Source organism: Heloderma suspectum, chromosome 2, assembly GCF_057233095.1.
Source record: "Heloderma suspectum isolate Gila_16-S chromosome 2, 16-S_ref, whole genome shotgun sequence".
In the NCBI taxonomy this organism is placed as follows: Eukaryota; Metazoa; Chordata; class Lepidosauria; order Squamata; family Helodermatidae; genus Heloderma; species Heloderma suspectum.
In genome coordinates, this window is record NC_139459.1 from 121,609,041 (window position 1) to 121,631,429 (window position 22,389).

The following is a 22,389-nucleotide window of genomic DNA, read 5'->3' on the forward strand; positions in this document are numbered from 1 at the left end:
GTATTTCCAAGGCCCTACTTGTGTTTTATTGGATTAATTGTTCAGTGGTTTATAAATGTGTTTTCTTGTATTTACATTGTAATTGCCATTTGCTATAAACAATAAAATTTGAACAACAATGACAATGCACATAAAAAGGAGAATTTACTTGTTCACTTAGGGAGCAATCCTGTGGCCACTAGACAGTAGCTAGATGGCCATAGGATTAGGGGTGGCGGAGAATTCTGCCACAGATCTCAGTGAGGCCGAATGCACTGGCATTCAGCCCCCCGAAATCCATTGCAGAACGGCCTGCCGTACCCCCCCACACACGGATCCCCCCTGGGATGAGACTTACCTGGGGTGGATGTTCCGGACGGCGGCTGCCCCAGCGGCAGTGGCAGCTGGTCTTCCGACCGGCTGCCACCGCCACCATTTGCAGTCTGGTCTTTTTCCTTTTTTTTTTTTACCTAGACGTGATAGGCTATATAAAGATTTATGTAGCCTATCATTTCTGGGTAGGGATGTACAAAAGTCACTTAACTTTCACGGATTATGTTGATGGTGTGGGGGCAGGCGTTCCGTCCCTCCCCCTGGAATCCTCCGTGGCTGGCTGTGCTCTGCAGCAGCTCCGCGGAGCAGCCAGCTAGGCCCAGCCAGGCCAGAGCCGTCTGCAGCCAGATTTCCGGCCGCGGAGGGCTCTGGGGAAAAAACACACAAAAAACCATGTATGCAAATGGCGGCAGCTACGGCCGCTGCCATTTGCGTTCCTTATTTTTGCCGTCTTAATCTACGTAAATATTTACGTAGAGTAAGACAGTGAAAATAAGGGGAACGCAAATAGCGTAGTGGACGCTATTTGCATTCCCCTTATTTTCGCTGTCTTAGTCTACGTAAATATTTACATAGACGAAGATGGCCCAAAATAAGGAATGCAAATGGCGGTGGCCATAGCCGCCACCATTTGCATACACCTTTTTTTTTTTTTTTTTACCCAGTCATTTTAGGCTACGTAAAAACTTACGTAGCCCATCATGTCTCTGTAAAAAAAAAAAAAAAAAACTGCAAATGGCGGCGGTGGCAGACAGTCGGAAGACCAGCAGCCACAGCCACTGCCACTGGACCACTGCCGGAGCCTGGAAGATCCGCCCCAGGTAAGTCTCATCCCGGGGGGAATCTGCAGGGGGCGGGGGGTGGTAGGCCATTCTGCCAAAGATTTCGGGGGGCTGAATGCACTGGCATTCGGCCTCACCGAGATCCGTGGTAGAATTATCTGCCATCCCTGCTTCTGGTTAAAAAAAAAAAAGGCATATGCAAATGGTGGCGGTTACGGAGGCCGCCATTTGTGTTCCTTATTTTTCGCCATTTTAGTCTAAGTAAATATTTACATAGACTATTACGGTGAAAATAAAGAGGAACACAAATAGCGTAGTGGGCGCTATTTGCGTTCCTTTTTGATTCGCCGTTTTAGCCTACATAAATATTTACATAGGCTAAAGTGGCAAATCAAAAAGGAATGGAAATAACACCTAGGGATGGTGGAGAATTTCTCCACGAATCTCCAGGAGGCTAAATGCTAACGCATTCGGCCTAGGGGTGCACGAAAGTCACTTACCTGGTCTCGCAGGTTGCTTCGCGGTGGGGGGGAGGCGCTTTGCTGTTCCCCCCAAGTTCAGGCCCGGGGGGGAGGCTTCCCTCCTCGCCCGGCCGAAATTCAGGCCAGGGGGGAGGCTTCCCGCTCGCCTGGCCGAAATTCAGGCCGGGGAGGAGGCGCCTCGCCTCGCCTGGCCGCGAAATAAAAAGTTAAAAAAAAACAACACCCCCGTGATAGGCTACGTGACGATTTACGTAGCCTATCACGGCTAGATGATAGGCTACGTAAAGCACACGGCAGTACAAATAGGCTACGTAAAGCACACAGCAGTAGAAATTCAAAGAATTTGAAATGGGGCGCCGCCATTTGTGTTCCTTAGTTTGGCATGTCTAGTCTACATAAAGATTTACGTAGACTACGGCGAAAATAAGGACAACGCAAATAGCGTTTCCCTTATTTTTGCCGTAGTCTACGTAAATCTTTACGTAGACTACCGGGACCAAATAAGGAATGCAAATGGCGGTGCCCCATGGGGGCTGCCATTTGCATACGTGCTTTTTTTTTTTCAAAGTCACCCGTGATGATTAACATAGCCTATCATGGCTGACTTTGCAAATCTAGCCGTGATAGGCTGCGTAAATCGTTACGCAGCCTATCACGGGGTCTTTCTTTCTTTCTTTCTTTCTTTCTTTCTTTTTACTTTCATAGTTCGCGGCCGGGGAGACGGGGCGCTTCTCCCCGGCCTGAATTTCGGCCGGGCGAGGCGGGACGGCTCCCCCCCCTCGCCTGAACTTCGGGGGGAGAAGCAAAGCGCCTCCCCCCCACCGCGAAGCAAGCTGCGAGACCGGTGAAAGTGACTTTCGTACATCCCTAGTTTTTGTGCAGTTGGGAATGTGGACTTTAATAAGGTACTAGGTTATTTCTTAAAAACGATAAGAAAGTAAGAAAAAGAAATAGAACATGAAGATGATTACTGTTTCCTTTCAAACTTCATAACCTTATACTAATCATGTATTATTGGGACTGATTGCTTGACTACTCAAAAGCATTTATTAATTCATGTGCATATCAACCGTATATGCAGGTATACAACAGTGGCACACAGCAGTACAAATTCAAAGAAGAATACATAATTGTGCCATGTGCCATGCCTCCTATCACACCATACTTTTCATATCAAAATTCTCTCTCTCTCTCTCTCTCTCTCTCTCTCTCTCTCTCAAGATGGTTAATTCATTACCATCTGGGACTGGGTGGGATGAACAGTATTGCTTGGAGGCCTCTGAGATAATTCCTTTAAACCACATCTGCTCTCTTGCTTTAGCTGTGTCTTTGGTTCTGTGCTCTCATTTAGTCACCCACAGGAACACTGATGCCCTAGGGTCCCATTCTCATTGATCTTCATTGAATGGAATCCTATTGTAATACATGTAGAGGTATTCATTTTCTGACTCAACTGAGAGTGTGTTTCTGGTTATGGACTTCTACCTGAAACTTGTGCTGGTGAGATGTTCAACATCAGCACTATGAGGATTAGCTGCTAGATGACATGCCAAGAGCATTGTCACATTTCTATATTCTTTGGATAATGCAAGAAAATTGATGAAATGCGACAATGTCATCTTGCGATCATGATTGATGCTGTCAAGTTAAAGTATCTCCTCATATGCTACTGAGAGTTCTACCACATCGAGGTTGTACCTAGCACCCTGTGAATTGCTTCCAGATTTACTGGAGGGTGTAAGGTGGCAAAAGCTTTCACAATCAGCAACAGATCCACATTCATTTCAAAGCATTGATTCAAGGACTCAACAAGAGGGTCAACTACTTCATTAAAGACAGTGCCACCATCTCTCTTGTCATTTGCATACTGGTGGTGTTCCTTGCATCTCTTCTTGTGCTTTGTTATCTATTGAATTCCTTTCAGCATCACTGTTCCATCTGGCTGTGTAATAGCTTCATCCTTGAATGCCTTGACCCACCCACTAAGTAAGCACTGTTCTTTCAGTTCCAGTAGCTTTGATTTTATCAACTTTGTCAGCTTCTCTATATCGAGGATGGTGACCCCATCTCCTTGCAGCTGCTTCTGGAACCCCTACTGAAGACTGTAAGTACATCTGCCAGAAAGGACAGAAGTAAGAGCCTCCTTCATCAAGGAGGAATGCTAGAAACCCATATGCTGCCTTCTCCTCAGACATCTTCATGAAGAGGCCGGAATGCCAAAGCACTAGGACTGCATGCAGGAGATAGAAGGAAAACTCTCTCTACGTGGCTCCAAAAAGCTTGGGGACTGCAAAGAGACAGCAGTTGTTGACTTCTGCAATGTCCCAAAGTTATCTGGAGCCGAGCCTGATGTGTAGAAATATGTGCTCAGCCCTACCAGCTGCTGGAACATGTATCCAACTTCACCAAGTTATTTGTAGATCTCCACACAAGATTTGACCAGTGGATTCCACACCATTTTCTCAAATGTATGCATTCTTTGGAACACAGTTTTTGTGGTACAAATTGCATTGCAAGCTTGAAAATATGTGGAAATCAACCACAGATTGCATTTGGGTCTTTGTTCAAGTCTGCATTCAGGTCTGGACGGTGTGAACTTGGTCGTTCTGGTCCAAAATGAACTGAAAGAAATTTCTCATATATACTTAGTCCTATCTTCCTGAGGAAACAAAACATATTGTTCTGTGAATAATACAAAAGGGGCCACTCTCCTGAGTTCCTTAAACAAAAGTATCTTGGGCTTTTGAATGGTATAGGACCATGAAACTGTGTAAACCAAGTACTGCTCTCCACATAGCTGCAGGAGAGCCAAATAATCTTACACTTCTTTTCCACTCCAATGGATGGATTCATGCATCCACTTATAGAATTATCTTTGGCAGTCAAGACTAGTAAACAGTAGGAAGACCTAAGGAATTTGCTCTGGACAAAACTTACCAGAGCTTTTCTACCAACACTCATCTCAGGTTTGTTCATGAACCACTTCCCCTGTATTATGACTGTTATACCCGTGACCAAATAGTAAAGATTGGATTGCATTCCTAACTGACCTGAGGCCTGCAAAGAGTTATCATTAAAGCTCTGAAAGAACTGGTGCACTGGGAAGGGAGTTGATCTCCCATACAGCCTTATGCCTCTTCAAGCTGCTATTCACCCCCTTTGCCCAAGTGTTAGTTGTTGCTTAGGAGAAGTTTTGGTAGGAAAATGGCATCAGGGAAGAAAACTTCCCCATCCTGTGTGCTCTGGTCCTGATGTATATCCCACATACATGCATGGTGTTACTTCTAACCCCCACCCCCCACCACACACACACACACACACACCAAGTCTAGGAGGTGCAACTGTAAGTAGTAAATGCATAATCTATTCAAGGCCTACAGCTGTACTATGAAAGGAGCAAGTCATCACAGTTAGACAACAAAGAAGTCACCCTTGCAAGAAAACTTGGTTGCACCTTTAATCCAGATCTTTCCAGAGTCGAGAGATGCCTTATGTTCTCCAAGTCCCTCTCTCATCACGACAAATTCCCTGTCCCTTCAGATGTCTTGGCATAGGCTGAGAATTGGATTTCTGCTGCAACGGAGGACCAGCTCTATAGCTATCATTAGTCATACACAGTTCTATAATGATACTAGAAGATACTCTGCCAATGGCATTTCTGCCTTGCCATCTAGTCTACATGCTACAGTTCACAGGGATTTTGCAGACTATATGCTAGCCTCTTCACAGTACTAAATTTGTGAGACAGACATCCAATATTTTGCATCATCTAGACTTTCTGCTTGACCATTACTAGTAGACCAGTAATCCCACACTGAAAAACTAGGGGTGAAAGAAAGTCACTTACCTTTTCTCGCAGCTTTTTCGCGGTGGGGGGGAGCGCTTCGCTGCTCCCCCCGCGAAGTTCAGGCCGGGGGGGGAGGCTTCCCGCCTCGCCCGGCCGAAATTCAGGCCGGGGGGGGAGGCTTCCTGCCTCGCCCAGCCGAAATTCAGGCCGGGGAGGAGGCTTCCCGCCTCCCCCGGCCGCGAACACGAAAGTAACAAAACAAAACAAAAACGTCCCCTGATAGGCTACGTGACGATTCACGTAGCCTATCATGGCTAGATCTGGAAAGTCAGCCATGATAGGCTACGTGAATCGTCACGTAGCCTATCACGGGTGACTTCAAAAAAAAAAAAAAAAAGCGCGTACGCGAATGGCGGCCCCCATAGGGAGCTGCCATTCGCGTTCCTTATTTAGTTGCTGTAGTCTACGTCAATGTTTACGTAGACTACGGCGAAAATAAGGGCAACGCAAATAGCGTTGCCCTTATTTTCGCCGTAGTCTATGTAAACATTGACGTAGACTACAGCGACCAAATAAGGAAGGGGAATGGCGGCTCCCTATGGGGGCCGCCATTATCCGTACACACTTTTTTTTTTTTTTAAAGTCACCCGTGATAGGCTACGTGACGATTCACGTAGCCTATCACGGCTGACTTTGCAAATCTAGCCGTGATAGGCTATGTGAATCGTCACGTAGCCTATCAGGGGACGTGTTTTGTTTTTTTTTCTTTCATTGCAATGGCGGGGGTGGCAGCCGGTCGAAAGACCGGCTGCCGCTCCCGCCCCGCTCGAGCACCGGACGAACCGCCAGCCGGACCCGCCGCCGGGAGGGACATTCAGGGAAGGTAAGTCCCGTCCCGGGGGGGTGTGCGGGGGGCGGGGGGGGTGCAGAGGATTTCTCCCCGAAACTTGTTCGGGGGGCCGAACACATTGGCGCTCGGCCCCCCGAAGTTTCGGGGAGAAATTCTCCGCCATCCCTATGAAAAACCAAATATCTGGTATCTTTGGATACAAACATAGTACGGAAATGTCTTAATCAGTTGATATATCTGTATGGCCTCCAGAGTGGTGTGCTCTTCAAAAATCCAAGCAATTAATTGGGGGATAGAGTCTAATATGTGACTGTGATTAAAAAGTTCATTTGATTAACCAGTTGGGTGAGGGTACTGTTGACCAAAGTCCGGTGGTAATAGAAATACATTATTTCACTAACTGCCTGATATAAACACACTGCATGTGATCCAGCCCAAGTAATGCTTATTTTCAGTTGATTTCAATGGCAGCCATTTTAAGCAGATAGATTTACTATTGACATCTATAGAACTTCAAAGTGCTTAAGGCTGTAATCCCTCAATAAAATTTTATTTTGAAATCAAGTTAAAAATACAGGGAAGAAAAAGAAAAACACACACATAACAATAGAACAAGATCACTAAGGAAATAATGGAAGTGGCTGATTATATCCTTGGTATGTCATGAATATGCTGTGAGGCAACTAGAGTAAAATACCCTAAGGAGAAGCTCATTACCTATTGAAAGATTGGATGTTTGTTATATATACTATAGTGTGTGTGTGTGTGTGTTCATGTGCACGTGTGCGTGCGTGCGTGCATGAGTGCGCATACGTGTGTGTGTGTGTGTAATAGTCAGAAAAAAATATAGGCATATGTACTTCATTGAAATGTGATCAGCAGTTTGAAGGGTTTCCATAAACAGAAACCATTATGCCATAGTATGTCTCTCCCCACCCCATTAGGACACCTTGTTTGCTTCACTTGCTCAGTAAGTTAGGACATATCCATTGTCTCTCAAATTTTATCAATCCACTGCTGTTTAGATGGTTGCTTTGGAGACATCCAGTTATGTACTACACATGATTTTGCTTAGGGATGGACAGGCACCCCCAATCCGGGTTCTCCGGGTGCCTGCCCAGCCCCTGCCCCTGCTCACGTACCCCCAGACCAACACTGAGCTCCCCACCACTCACTAAGCTACCCGCACTCACCCAGGACCCATTCGTGAGCGTCGCAAGTGCCATTTTGCACATCTAGTTGTATGCAAAATGGCACTGTGAATGGCCCATATATGCCAGGTTACAGGCATCAATGGGCCATTTACTCCTGCAATCTTGAGTATATGGGCCATTCACAGCACCATTTTGCATACAACTAGATGTGCACATATTCACGACTACCTTTTGTTGTTGTTGTTGTTGTTGTTGTTGCAAAATGGCTCTTACAGTGCTCGCAAAAGGGTCCTGGGTCTCAGGGTGGACACTGAGCCCATAGAATCCCAGAGTAGTTCTGATTCTGAGGTGGAGCAGCCGCTCCTGGGAGAGGAGCGCGCTCATCCTTCCCAGGGCCAACAGCTGGCAGAGATTCCTCCCACCGGCATTCCTGACATAGATAGCAGTCCTGAGAGTGAGAGAGCGTGGGTAGAAGACTTGCTGGATGCGCGACGCTGACGCAGGGAGAGACGCCAAATGGAGGGCGCAGAAAGGAGGCATAGTGCCTGGTTGGCGCGCAAACAACGGTTGCGCCCAGAGGATCCAAGGGAAAAGGGGAGGGACTCTCCCTAGCCCATAAGTTCAGGGTCTGCCAGTGATTCTCCTTCAAGTGGGGACCAACTGTTCCAACTTAGGGCATAGGGACTCTGCTGCTCAGAGCTAGTTGCTAACAGTAGAGTTGTTAAGTTGTAAAAGAGGAATAAAGCTTTGAAAAGAATCCCTTTGTCTGTGTCTGGAATTGGCTACTGGATTAGACTGAAAGAGGCCACCAAGGAGCCCTTGACACTGGGTGAGTGCAGATGGCTTGGCAAGTGCGGGGGGGGGGGTCAAGCGGGGCCAGGGGCTTGGTGGGCACAGCTCTGGGGCACAGGTGGGTGGGAGTCCAACAGACTCCCAGACCCAATCAGGCACCTGCACCATCCTTAATGTTGCTACTGTATACAATTGCTTAAGAAGATCTTTATGCAGGAATCCAGGGTAACTGGAGTGATGAACAAGTAGAGCTTTAGGAGTTACCAGTGGTCTAATGTGGAGAAATTCCTGACAATAATCAGCAACCACATTTCAGAACTCCCATAGTGTTGAACATTCCCACTGAAAGAGGAAAGTATGTACCAGTCTGACCATGCCCCTTCCAACAATACTGGCTATAGTTTGGGTGTACTACATGAAGCCTTCCAAGATACTGTACTATCTATTGAGAACTGTGGTTCCTTTATACTAGTGTTGATCAATAAAGACACAATGAGGTCCAGATAGACAAACAATCATCTTCTTCCAAAGACTCACCTAAGTCATTCCCCCATGGATATTATAAAAAAATATCACACCTTTAGTCAAAAGTAACAGCAACTTCTATAAAGAATCCAGAAGAAATGAGCTGGTACTTGACTGCATGCTTGATATGAGTCTGGCTAAGAAAGTGCCATAGATGCAGGCACTGATCAAAAGGCAGAGTGACTGGTTCAGTGTTCCCACTCCCCTCCCCCAGACATCTGCATAGTAGAGAGGTCTTTATCCAACAAATCAAATCATCTACTGTCCAAGCATGAAGACCCTGAGGATTGTTCTGTGCCTCAAATTCTGGAGGTTGCAGAATTTAATAGAGACAAAACAGTGGCCACTTTTCCCACCAGCATTCCCAAACAAGTACAGCACTTTTAATTGGCTGTCCTTGACTTGATTCTAACCAAAATAAATGACTTAGTGGATAAAGTAGCAGTTATGGGAACTCTGGGGGGAAGCAACCGTGTTATACTTGAGTTCTTGGTTCTAAAGGAAGCAAAAGCCAAGTGCAGCCAAACACGTAACCTGGATTTTAGGAAAGCCGATTTTCATAAACTCAGAACAATGATAAGGACAGTCCCATGGCAAGCAACTCTAATGAGAAAAGGAGTCCAAGATGGGTGAGAGCTTTTAAAAAAGGAAATTCTAAAGGCACAGTTACAAATAATTCCAACAAGAAAAAAAGGCAGAAGACAACAGAAGACAAAATTACTTTGAATGAGTTCAAATCTCCAGGGCCAGATGAACTGCATCCTAGAGTCATAAAGGAACTGGCAGAAGAACTCTCAGAACCGCTTTCTATTATCTTTGAGAAATCAATGAGGACGGGTGAAGTGCCAGATGACTGGAGGAGGGCTAATGTTGTCCCTATCTTCAAAAAGGGTAAGAAGGAGGAACCTGGGAACTACAGACCAGTCAGTCTGACATCAACCCCTGGGAAAATTCTGGAGCAGATCATAAAGCAATCCATCTGGAAGCACCTTGAAAACAATGCAGTAATGCATTGCAATAATGCAATGCAGTAAACAATAATGTAATGCAATGCAGTAAACAATGCATGTTGACTTGAAGCCAACATGGATTTGTCAAAAACAAGTCCTGCCAGACTAATCTGATCTCATTTTTTGATCAGGTAACCTCCCTTGTGGACTGTGGGAATGCTGTGGACATTTGCCTCGACTTCAGCAAAGCTTTTGACAAAGTGCTCCATGATATCCTGATTAGCAAACTTGCTAAAAGTGGGTTAGATGAAACATCTGTCAGGTGGCTTCACAGTTGGCTACAGAATCGGACTCAAAGAGTGCTTATCAATGGGATCTTCTCCAACTGGGGAGAGGTAACGAGTATACTGCAGGGCTCAGTCCTGGTCCCAGTGCTCTTCAACATTTTTATTAATGACTTGGAGGAGGAGGTGCAGGGAATGCTGATCAAATTTGCAGGTGCAGAACCTCCTTACCAGGAGTCCATGGGGGGTCTGCAGGGAGGGGAGGCGATCTGTCCCTCCCCCCCGGGATCCCTGCTGGCTGCTCCACTCCGTGGCAAGTCCATGGAGCTGCCAGCCGGCCCCGGCTGCTGGAGGACTTCCGGCTGCTGGGACGCAAATGGCATCCTGCGTAGCGGATGCCATTTGGGTCCCTGCTCCTTGCCGTGATAGGCTACATAAATCTTTACATAGCCTATCATGGCAAAGAGCAGGGACGCAAATGACATAGCGGATGCTATTTGTGTCCCTGTTCTTTGCTGTGACAGGCTACGTAAATATTTACGTAGCCTATCATGGCGAAGAGCAGCGACATAAATGGCGTCCGCTATGCTGGACACCATTTTCTTCTGCAGGACGGCAGCGGATGGACCGGCCTGGCCAGTGGCAGGTAGGATCCGTTCCAGGGCAACTTCACAGGGTGGCGGAGGTGGGTAGTCCATTCCACCACTGACTCCGAGGAGCCGGATTCTTTAGAATGTGGCCTCATTGGAGTCCGTGGTGGAATTCTCTGACATCCCTACATGAAATTGGGTGGAATAGCTAATACCCTAGAAGACAGAAACAGAATTCAAAGTGATTGTGATAGGCTGGAGTGCTGGGCAGAAAACAACAGAATGAAATTGAACAGGGATAAATGTTCTGCACCTAAGACAAAGAAACCAAATGCACAGTTACAAGATGGAGGATACTTGGCTCAACAATACTACAAGCAAGAAGGAACTTGGAATTGTTGTTGATCACAAGCTGAATATGATCCAACAGTGTGATGTGGCTGCAAAAAAAGGCAAATGCTATTTGGGCTGCATTAACAGAAGTGTAGCTTCCAAATCATGTGAAGTACTAGTTCCTCACTCAGCACTGGTTAGGCCTCATCTTGAGTACTGTGTCCAGTTCTGCGAGCCACACTTTAAGAAGGATGCAGACAAACTGGAGAGGGTTCAGAGGAGGGCAACAAAGATGACCAATGGACTGGAAACAAAGCCCTGTGAAGAGAGACTGAAAGAACTGGGCATGTTTAGCCTTGAGAAGAGAAGGCCGAGAGGAGATATGATAACACTTTTCAAGTACTTGAAAGGTTGTCACAGAGAGGAAGGCCAGGATCCCTTCTCGATCATCCCAGACTGCAGGACACAGAATAATGGGCTCAAGTTACAGGAAGCCAGATTCCGGCTGAACATCATGAAAAACTTCCTGACTGTTAGAGCAATATGACAATGGAACCCATTACCTTGGGAGGTAGTGTCCCACACTGGAGGCATTCAAGATGAGGCTGGACAGCCATCTGTCAGGGATGCTTTGACTTGGATTGCTGCATTAAGCAGGGGGTTGGACTCGATGGTCTTATATGTCCCTTTCAACCCTACTACGCTATGATCCTATGACTCTATGAATCACTGGGTGCTCAAGGATGTACTTGGGTCTGAATCACACCAGATGCTTGTCAATAAACCCTAGTAATTAAACAGAAGGTAATTTAACATCAATATGTTGAAGACCGCAGTCTACATTTCGTTTACAGTATTACCTGACCACTAAATTTGGGTCATGCAGGTCTTTTTGAATCATGCCCCCCAACACACACACACACACACACCTATTTCACAAGCAAGGAACTCTATTTTATAAATAGCTGAAAGTCATACTGTCTACTCTTTGCTTGGTTTGCACTGCAAAGCAATTTACTCTGCTTGTGATGAAAAACAGTGAATGGTCCATATGGATGTTCTTATGGTAATTCCATAATCCAGTAACAGTATTGACAATGCACTTTAAGAAATGTTGTCAGAAGGTACAACAGTGTCACTGACTGATCCATCTTGTATCTGTGCTGATGAATACAGAGAAAGGCTGGGATTTATGCTGCAATCAAAACACATTGAAGCTAAAAATCAGTTCCCAATACCAATGCCATCATCTCCATTAACAACCACTCATGTTTTTGTTGTTATTCTTTTGAAGTTCATCTGTCAAGGAATAGACCAAGGGTTCAGGGTTTGTAGAGACAGGTGGCTTTCTCCTAGGGTAGGGGAATGTGAGATTGGCTAGGGAAATGTGCTAAGCTACTTACAACAACAACACACAGAAATAGCTTGGCTTCTTTCCCAAGCCACTCCAAATTCAGTAGGGATGTATAAAAATCACTTACCTGTTTGCGGATTATGCTGATGGTGGGTGGGGGAGGCGCTCTGTCCCTCCCCCCAGAATATTGGATGGGGGAGAGGCGCTCCGTCTCTCTGCCCGGAATCCTGGACGGGGGGGAGGCGGTCCGTTCCTCCCCTCCCCCGGAATCCTCCTTGGCCGGCTCAGCAGCCGGCCAGGCCCAGCCAGGCCAGAACCGTCTGCAGCCGGATTTCTGGCTGCAGAGGGGTCTAGGGGGGAAAAAAAACTGCGTACGCAAATGGCAGCGGCTATGGCCACCGCCATTTGCGTTCCTTATTTTTGACATCTTAATCTAAGTAAATATTTACGTAGACTAAGACGGCAAAAATAAGGGGAACACAAATAGCGTAGTGGACACTATTTGCGTTTCCCTTATTTTCGCCGTCTTAGTCTATGTAATTATTTACGTAGACTAAGACGGCCCAAAATACGGAACGCACATGGCGGCGGCTGTAGCCGCCGCCATGTGCATACGCCTTTTTTTTTTTTACCCAGACGTTTTAGGCTACGTAAAAACTTACATAGCCTATCACGTTGGTGTAAAAACAACAAAAACCTTCAAATGGCAGTGGTGGCACCTGGTCGGAAGACCAGCCGCTGCAGCCGCCGCTGCTGCTGCCGCCAAAGCCACCGCTGGAGCCACTGTGCCCGGAAGATCCGCCCCAGGTAAATCTCATCCAGGGGGGATCTGTGGGGGGGGCAGGCCATTCCGCCATAGATTTCGGGGGGCCAAATGCACTGTTATTCGGCCTCCCCGAGATCCGTGGCGGAATTCTCTGCCATCCCTAAAATTCAGAGTCAAATCCCAGCTATCTCCCAGGCTGCCACCCCCATCCCCAGATCATCTCCTTTTTCCTTTAAACTCACCATATTTGGCTGGGCTGGTAGTAGGGATGTATGAAAGTCCCTTACCTGATCCCGAAGCTTGATCCATGGTGGGGGGGAGGCGCTCCATCCCTCCCCCCGAAATTCTGGTCGGGGGGAGGTGCCCCAACCCTCCCCCCTGAAATTCTGGCCGGGGGGGAGGTGCCCCATCCCTCTAGCCGCGAATCCTCCTGTCCTGCTGGGACGCAAATGGCGGCGGCCGTAGCCACCGCCGTTTGTGTCCCTGCAGTCAGCCGTGATAGGCTACGTAAATGTTTACATAGCCTATCATGGCTGAGTGAGAAAGAAAAAAACCCACGCGTACGCAAATGGCGGCGCCCATGGACGCCGCCATTTGCGTACGCGCGGGTTTTGTTTTTCTCACTCAGCTGTGAGAGGCTACGTAAACATTTATGTAGCCTATCACTGTGTTTTTTAAAAATCTAGCCGTGATAGGCTACGTAAATCTTTATATAGCCTATCACGTTTGTTGTTGTTGTTGTTTTTACTTGGAAATGGTGGTGGCGGCAGCTGGTCGGAAGACCGGCCACCACAGCTGCCGCCGCCAAACCGCCGCTGAACCGCTGCCGGAGCCGCCACCACCAGGGACATTTGCACAAGGTAAGTCCTGTCCCGGGGGAGGAGGGGGGGCAGACCGTTTCTCCACCAATTTTGGGGGGCCAAATGCGCTGGCATTCGGCCTCCCTGAGATTTGTGGAGAAATTCTCTGACATCCCTAGCTGGTAGTGCCAGTGACACCATAACCAGAAGAGTTCTGGCTGCAGGGGCAAGGGAAGGAAGAAGATGTCTCCTTCCCTTCCCTGTCATGAACATGCAATAGCAGCACATACCAGAAAGAAAGGCCCAGATGGTCTATGGGAAAATAGGGAAATACAGCAGTAGACCTTGGGAAAACTACATTTCCAAAGGGTCTTGCAGCACACCTTCAACACCAACAGCCTCTCTTGCTTCTGCACCTTGGATAGCTCCTTTAGAGTTCTGACTGGTTCTGACTGAAACCCGGAACAGATTCATTATCCCATTGTCATCAGAGCCACCAGCCTCCACTGCTCTCTTGGGTCTCCTGTCTCTAGATGTGCCTGCCTTTACTTTGGGATCCTCATGAGAGGCCATTCCCCAGGTTCCTCACCATCTGAGGTGTGGTGGATGGTTACTGTGGAGAGGACCTTTTCAGTGGTGGCACCCCAGCTTTGGCATGCTCTCCCAGGGAGGCTTAGCTGTTGTCCACTCTGGGGAGAGCATTCCAGCCTAAGTCCTTTTAAACTTTCATTGATCTGTTTTACTCCAATTATTTTGATATTTTATATGAATTTTTATGTGCTTTTATACATTTTCTGGGTTTTAACGTATTTCAACATTCCAGTTATCTTATGGTGTTTAAAATATTTTCTTGAAAGCCACCCTGATAATGCATTTGAAGGGTGGGGCAGACATCAGTATACAGTCCGAGGGAAGAGCTGAGCTTCTGCGTCCTGCTGCCAACTGCTTGGAGACAACCTGAAGATTCTGATGTATATGGAATGAACCCAGACCTTTTAATTGAATGTGACACATCTAGGGATGGACAAAAGTCCCTTACCTGTCCTCGAAGCTTGCTTCGCGGTGGGGGGGAGGCGCTTCACTTCTCCCCCCTAAGTTCATGCGAGGGGGGGGAGGCGCCCCGCCTCGCCCGGCTGAAATTAGGAATGTACGAAAGGGACTTACCTTGTCCTGCAGCTTTTTTCGTGGTGGGGGGAGGCACTTCGTGTCTCCCCCCGAAGTTCATGCGAGGGGGGGTGTCTTCCCACCTCGCCCGGCCGAAAATCAGGCCGGGGGGGAGGCTTCCCGCCTCGCCCGGCCGAAATTCAGGCCGGGGAGAAGCGCCCCGTCTCCCCGGCCGCGAACTTCAAAAGAAAAGTTAAAAAAAAAAAAAGCCCCGTGATAGGCTACGTAACGATTTACGTAGCCTATCACGGCTGGATCTGCAAAGTCAGCCGTGATAGGCTACATTAATCATCACGTAGCCTATCACGGGTGACTTTGAAAAAAAAAAAAAGCGTGTACGCAAATGGCGGCCCCCATAGGGAGCCACCATTTGCATTCTTTATTTGGTCCCTGTAGTCTACGTAAAGATTTACGTAGACTACGGTGAAAATAAGGGCAATGCAAATAGCCGGGACCCGCTGCCGGGAGGGACATTCGTGAAAGGTAAGTCCCATCCGGGGGGGAGCGGAGAATTTCATCGCCGATTTCGGGGGGCCGAATGCGTTGGCACTCGGCCCCCCAAAGTTTCGGGGAGAAGTTCTCCCCCATCCCTAGACACATCAAGTCAGAGAGTAACAGGGATTTAACCAGGGAATCGATTGTGCCCTGTTGTTTCAGCCCAGACAATTCAGTATCTCAAACTTTAAAACTGGTTTTGGAGGGAAATATTGGGTATGCCCCGCCTCCCTCCATCCCTCTCTTTATAACCCTCCAGCTAATGCAGGACTTATATGAGTACTTTCCTGAGGGAAAGACCTTTTCGTCTCACAGGAAATATGAGCTTAATGACAGAACAATTTGGATTTGACTTACATATCAAAGGAAAACATAAAAGAGCTCCCAGACAATATGGTCAGATTTTCTTAGCAATGACAAAGCACGGGCCCAACTGTGCTGCAAGGTTTGTAGAGCTGTCAAAGGCCGGGTCTCTCTGGTTTTCATTTCCCTGTGTGTGCCACAAAAGCAACAGAATCATTGATTCAGCGAAGTATTTCAGGCATGTGCCTACACTTGAGTATTTTAAGAAGGTCCATTAAAGTCAATGGAACTAATTACTTATTTGCAATTAAAGTAATCGTTTGTGTACATTGCTGACTCAAAGTGACCAGATGCATGAAGGAAGAAGCTTCGATGTGAATAGAAATGAGGTAAGCCATAAAAGGAAATAAGGTTGGCTCTTCTACAGGACTCATGGGATGTCATTTTTGAAAGCCATTGCTTTAGGATTCTCTGGATGGCATGCAAATTTTTCTAGACCTCCAGATTATGGAGAAAAAGCAGAGGCAACCTAGGGCCCTCCGTATGTTTTGCATTACATCTCCCATAATCCCTGACTATTGACAATGCTGGCTGATTCTTATGGGAGTTGTAAGGGATGTGTGACTTCGCCCCCATCTGGGTTCTCTGGACTCCTGCCCAGCCCCTGCCCCCACTCGCCAGTCCCCGGACTGCACTCGAGCTCCACCCACACTTGGTGAGCAGCCCACACTCACCCCAGCTGTAGCCGCCACCGTTTGCTTCCCTGCAGTCAGCCGTGATAGGCTACGTAAATGTTTAAAAAACATTTTAAACTGAGTAAAAAAAAAAAAAAAGCAAATACGCAAATGGCAGCGCCCATGGGCACCGCCATTTGCGTTCCTTATTTTGGCACGTCTAGTCTACGTAAACATTTACGTAGACTACGGCGAAAATAAGGGGAACGCAAATAGCGTACCATCTACGCTATTTGCATTCCCCTTATTTTCGCCGTCTTAGTCTACGTAAATGTTTACGTAGACTAAGACGTGCCAAAATAAGGAAATTTTTAAAAGCTGCCAAAATAAGGCAGCTGTGGAGATCACCATATGGGCCCAGGGTGAGTGTGGGTGGCTCAGCAAGCAGGGGTGGGTCAGGCAGGGTGGGTGCAGCTTAGGGCAGCATTTGGGGGGGGGGTCTGCAGGATTCCCTGACCTGATCTGGTGCCATCCCTACAAAAGAGTGGTTTGTGTGTGTATTTTGGAGCCCAGAGGGCTTGTACCTCAGTTCTTAGGCAAGTTACTTTTCTTTTAGTCTTACCAGTTGCCTTTCGGGAAATGAGTGTCTTGTGGCTAGCTATGCCCACTATGGTAGGAATTGAATGAATGGGCAAGCCCCCTCCATGGTGGCCATTTTGTGAGAGCAGCCACAAAACTCTCAAAATTCCAAATGTGTCCACCAACCCAAAGAACTTGGGGGACTGCCAGAGAGTAAGGCACTCTAAGCCTTCTTATTTACATCTCAGCCCCACAATGCTGTGGGGTGAGCAGTGGCAGTTGTGAGAAGGAGTCCCCCCCTTTTTCTATTTTTTTCCAGTGTCTGGCATACTAGTATACCAAGGTGATGGAGCCCAGTGGCCTATAGGAGAATGAAGTTCTATCAAAGACCACTGAAAGGGAAGAAGGATGGAACCCTTCAACTCTCTGCTGCCACTGCTCATGCACCACGCCTATATCCTTTTGCAAGGAAAAGAGAGGAGAAACATGATTCATGGGCTGTTGTGGAGGACCTATGGGGATTGGAGTAAATATTTCACTGATTTTCCTTGGGTGTTTTTTCCTTGCATGAAAAATGAGGTAACTAACAAGTCAATCCAATGTGAGTATCAGAGAGCTTATTCATCCCAAGTAGGGGTGTGTGAATCCGCCTGGGTCCAGTCCAGGGGATGTCCGTTGTGGGGAAATCCAGCCCTTTGGGGGCTTGATAGCTTTTCCCGAGCCCCTGGTCCAGTTGCAGATTTCCTCTATTTCTTTCCATGTAAAAATGGCAAGATACACAAATTGTGTAAGCAATCTGCATATCTTGGGCAAATTACGGCCGTAATTAGCGGATTTCACATGAATTGCGGCCGTAAAATGCTCAATTAAATGTAAAATTGTGGCCACAGTTTATGCAGATCTAAGCACTTTACGGATGCAATTTGCTTGAAATGCACTAATTTTGCCCAAAATACACAAATTGCTGATGTGATTTACATGTTTTGTAAATATATGTAAAGGAAAAGGAAAAATTTAGAAGAAATCCACAGGCAGTGCAGAACTAGGGGTGCACAAAAGTCACTTACCTGGTCTCGCAGCTTTTCGCGGTGGGGGGGAGGCGCTTCGCTGCTCTCCCCCCGAAGTTCAGGCCAAGGGGGGAGGCTTCCTGCCTAACCCGGCCGAAATTCAGGCCAGGGGGGAGGCTTTCCGCCTCGCCCGGACGAAATTCAGGCCGGGGAGGAGGCGCCTCACCTTGCCTGGCCGCGAACTAAAAAGTTAAAAAAAAACAAAACGCCCCCATGATAGGCTACGTGACGATTAACGTAGCCTATCACGGCTAGATCTGCAAAGTCAGCCGTGATAGGCTACGTAAATCGTCATGTAGCCTATCACGGGTGACTTAAAAAAAAAAAAGCGCGTACGCAAATGGCGGCCCCCATAGGGAGCCGCCATTCGCGTTCCTTATTTGGTCGCTGTAGTCTACGTAAATCTTTACGTAGACTATGGCGAAAATAAGGGCAACGCAAATAGTGTTGCCCTTATTTTTGCCGTAGTCTACGTAATCTTTATGTAGACTACAGCGACCAAATAAGGAACATGAATGGCGGCTCCCTATGGGGGCCGCCATTAGCCGTACGCGCTTTTTTTTTTTAAAGTCACCCGTGATAGGCTACGTGACAATTTACGTTGCCTATCACGGCTGACTTTGCAAACCTAGCCGTGATAGGCTACGTTAATCGTCATGTAGCCTATCACGGGGGCGTTTTTTTTTTTTAACTTTTATTGGAATGGCGGCGGCAGCAGCCAGTCGAAAGATCGGCTGCCGCCCCCGCCCCTGACAAAGACCCGATGAACCGCCGCTGGGACCCGCCGCCGGGAGGGACATTCGGGAAAGGTAAGTCCCATCCCGGGGGGGGTGCGAGGTGCGGGGGGGTGTGGAGAATTTCTCCCCAAAACTTGTTCTGGGGGCCAAACATGTTGGTGCTCGGCCCCCCGAAGTTTCGGGGAGAAATTCTCCGCCAATCCTATGCAGACCTTTCCCATTCTCCCTGTTGGGAGAGCTAGTCCACTGCGGATTTTGGACATTGGATTCTTAGGAATCTGACCTCATTTAAATCTTTTGAGGAATTCTCTAGTCATTTCAACTTAGGGATGGATGCATCTATTAGTTTTGATTTCTTTCAGTTTCTCATGTGTCCAGACTTCAGTTTGGCTGGTCCCAAGCATTCAAATTTGTTTTTAAACTAGGGATGGCAGAGGATTTCTCCACGAATCTTCGGGAGGCCGAATGCCAATGTATTTGGCCCCCCGAAATTGGTGGGGAAATTCTCCGCTGGCCCCCCGCCCCCCCCGGGATGGGACTTACCGTGGCCGAATGTCCCTCTCGGCGGCGGGTCCCGGCGGCGGTTCGGCAGCGGTTCGTTGGGGGCGGGGGCCGCCGCCGCCATGGCAAAAAAAAAAAGTAAATTAAAAAAAAACACACCCGTGATAGGCTACGTAACGATTTACGTAGCCTATCACGGCTAGATTCCCAAAGTCAGCCGTGATAGGCTACGTAAATCGTCACATAGGCTATCACAGGTGAATTTGAAAAAAAAAGCGCGTACGCAAATGGCAGAGGCCCATGGGCGCCGCCATTTGCGTTCCTTATTTTGGCACGTCTAGTCTATGTAAACATTTACGTAGACTACGGCGAAAATAAGGGAACGCTATTTGTGTTGCCCTTATTTTCGCCGTAGTCTACGTAAATCTTTATGTAGACTAGACGTGTCAAAATAAGGAACGCAAATGGCAGTCCCCATGGGAGCCGCCATTTGCGTACGTGCTTTTTTTTTTTCAAAGTCACCCATGATAGGCTACGTGACGATTTACATAGCCTATCATGGCTGACTTTGGAAATCTAGCCGTGATAGGCTACGTAAATTGTTACGTAACCTATCACGGGTGTGTGTGTGTGTGTTTGTGTGTTTACTTTTTTTTTTTGTGGCTGGGTAGATGGGGCGCTCCTACCCGGCCTGAATTTCGCTGGCGAGGGATGGGCACCTCCCCCCCCGGCCTGAATTTTGGCCGGGCGAGGCGGGGCGCCTCCCCCGCCTCACCTGAACTTCGGGGTGAGAACCAAAGCGCCTCCCCCCCACCGCGAAGCAAGCTTCGAGAACAGGTAAGGGACTTTCGTCCATCCCTATTTTAAACTATAAGTGAACATCTGTATGTGTTTATGCATTTATCCTGTTACAAATATTTTATTGTGGTTTTCCCCAATATACCCTTTTTTGCAAGCAATTTCCCAAATAGAATATATATTTTTACTAATACATATATTTTTGTGAATACATTCCCCTAATAAATACATTTTGGGGGAGATTGGAGAATTCCACTGAAAAATTCAGAGAAGTAAGTTTCAGTTTGCATGTTTGTTTGAAAGTAAGTATTTGCATTAAAATACAAACCTTACATATTTCTGTAAGCCAGGCTGCCATGATAGGCTACATAAGTATTTACGTAGCCTATCACAGCAGCCCCCCCCAAAAAAAAGCATACACAAATGGTGGCGGCTACAATGGCTGCCATTTGCGTTCCCTATTTTTTACCATTTTATTCTACGTAAATATTTACGTAGGCTATTACGGCGGAGAAAAGGGGGAACGCAAATAGTGCCCACTACGGTATTTGCGTTCCCCTTTTTTTTTGCTGTAATAGCCTACATAAATATTTACGCCTACGTAAATATTTACATAGGATAAAACGGCAAAAAATAGGGAACGCAAATGGCGGCCGCTGTAGCCACCGCCATTTGCATATGCTGTCGTTTTGGGGGGGGTTAGCCGTGATAGGCTATGTAAATACTTACGTAGCCTATCATAGCTGCAAGGACGCCAATGGCAGCTGCAGCAGCCCGGCCACAGCTGGCCAGGAGACCAGCCGCCGGAGCCGCCGCCGGAGCCGCTGCCGCCGGAACTGCCACCGCTGCATCTGCTGCATCTGCCCCAGGTGATTTCCGTCCCGGGGGGATTCTTTGGGGGGTGAGGGAGGCAGGAGGCCGTTCCGCCACGGATTCCAGGGGGCTGGATTCTAAAGAATGAGGCCTAGATAGAGGTGTTATGAGGCCTCTAGATAGAGGTGTTATGAGGCCTAGATATAGCCCTCATAACACCACGGCTGTGTGAAACCTTCCTGAACTTTCCCATCACATATTCAGTACACTTATTCACATTTGCAATGCAGATATGCAGGCTGCATGTGTTCTATGATCTACAGTAGATTTTAACTGAATATCATGTTCAGGGGCCCAGCATCAAGGGTAGGCATGGCTGGACACCTGCTGAGGACCAACACCCCTGCAGGGGCCCAGTGATGAAAGTCCCTGGGACTTTCTTCCCCCCTTCACCACTGCAACCTGCTTATTCACCTGCCTCTTGCTCTGGCCCAGACAATGGTGGCAGTGACAAGAAGGAGCCATAGATTCCACTTGCTACTTGCTCATAGGGATGGATGGACTCACCTCCGTCTGTGGTCGCCAGGCAGTCACTGAGCCACCGCCACCAGCACTGCCCATTCACCCTACTGTGTGAGCCCCTGGATGTCTCGGTGAGCATCCAGTGAATGCTGTGGGACTGCCTGTCCCTTCAGTGAGCCCCTTCTTCTGTAAAAGGGGCCATTTATGCAACATTGCTGGTGTAAATTCATGCCTGTAATGTTGTGTGAATGGCCTCTTTACAGCCGCCATTTACACATTACTTTTACTGAGAAACCCAAGCAGCCATTTTTATACAAAATGGTGACTTGCTAAGGGGATGGGCAGCTGCCATATGCTCAGGGACTGCACGAGTACCCGGTGAACAGGTCTGGTAAATGGTGGCAGCTTGGGGAGTGGGGGCCGGGGTCCCAAGTGCAGGGGGGGGATCCACTGGACTCCACCCCACTCTCAGACTCCCGCAACATCCCTACTTGCTCACTGGCTCTCTGTCTTTCAAGCAAGCAAGTGGTAGCAATAGTGAGAAAGAGGATGAGGAGCAATCGCAGCTAGTGACAATGGTGGCAAGAAGGTAGTCTCACTGAGAAAGCATCTTGCCCAAAGGACCTTAAAAACCTAGAGGCAGCACTGATCACTAGGGGTGGCTGGAACCCCTGTGCCCACCCACCCTTTGCCTGCTGAACTCCTGCTTCTTAGCAGACCCGGTGAGCAGTGTGGGGCAAGCCAATGGGGCTCTCGGGGGGGGGGGTGGCGGCTCAGCAGTGGTGTGAGATGTCTTTCTGTTTGGCTGCCAACCCGGTCTCCACAACAGCCCCATTTTAATGCAAGATGGGGGCTCTGGTTTTTGTTTTTTGTTTTTTCCATAGATCTACTGCCACGAAAACGGTGGCTGTGAAGGGCCATTGCAGCCATATTAGAGGACTCTAACATGGCTGGAATAACTCTTTTTGGCCACTG